This window comes from Arachis ipaensis, chromosome B04 (genome assembly GCF_000816755.2).
Source record: "Arachis ipaensis cultivar K30076 chromosome B04, Araip1.1, whole genome shotgun sequence".
In the NCBI taxonomy this organism is placed as follows: Eukaryota; Viridiplantae; Streptophyta; class Magnoliopsida; order Fabales; family Fabaceae; genus Arachis; species Arachis ipaensis.
In genome coordinates this window covers 3,503,581-3,504,469 of record NC_029788.2, presented here as the reverse complement: position 1 = coordinate 3,504,469, position 889 = coordinate 3,503,581, and positions in this window count along the sequence as shown.

Genomic DNA, 889 nt, shown 5'->3' with positions numbered 1-889 from the left:
GAAATCGCTACATGCCTACACTGTATATAAATTTGTAATTAGGTCTCATTATTAAAGAATATTAGATTTAACATAATATAATATACTTAAGCATATTCTCAAGTGGTGTCAGATAGGTTTAATGTGGCTACTGGCATAGGAATAGGTGCCATTGTGAGAAATAGGTGTCAGAAATGACATACGCTCTCACGTTCAAATAAAAAATAGAATGAGTGGTCCATCTATTTTTTTGTAGTTGTATCGTAATGCACGACATAATGATCTGTACAGATGTGTCAGACTGATTTCTCTAATTGTATAGTGAAATCGGTGAAAATCTCGAAATAAAGACAAAAATTTCGAGTTCAAAGAATTGGTAGATTTATCCAGAAATACGACTGTTCCGAGCACGCAAAAAATGTGAGCCCGAATATATCGCTCAATGGACTCCTCCGTGTCACACGATTTGGTGTCACTGTACCGTTGAACCCATACAAGATTTACCTTACCCAATATGTGATCGTCCGGACTGGACAACCGACCAAAACAAGCGAAGTAGTTCTCCACCAAAAAGTGGTTACTGCTGTCCGTTCTACCCGTGACGGGCTCCCTGTTAACCAGAAGACCAAGTATGTGTGTCACGTCTTCTAGCATTACAGTCACTTTGTTGACTGAAAGGTGAAACGTGTGAGTTTTCGGTCTCCATCGTTCTACCAAAGTACTCAAAAGTGCAGAATAACTTCTTATTTCGCCTACTCGCGAAACGTGCTGAAACCCAGTTAATACTAATGCCGCTACAACTATATCGTTAAAGGTTTCTGGCGGATCAAATTTTTTGGACAACAAATTTCTAATCTCTTACAAAAAAAAAATAATTATTAATATTACTTGACAACTATAATTAGTCTTA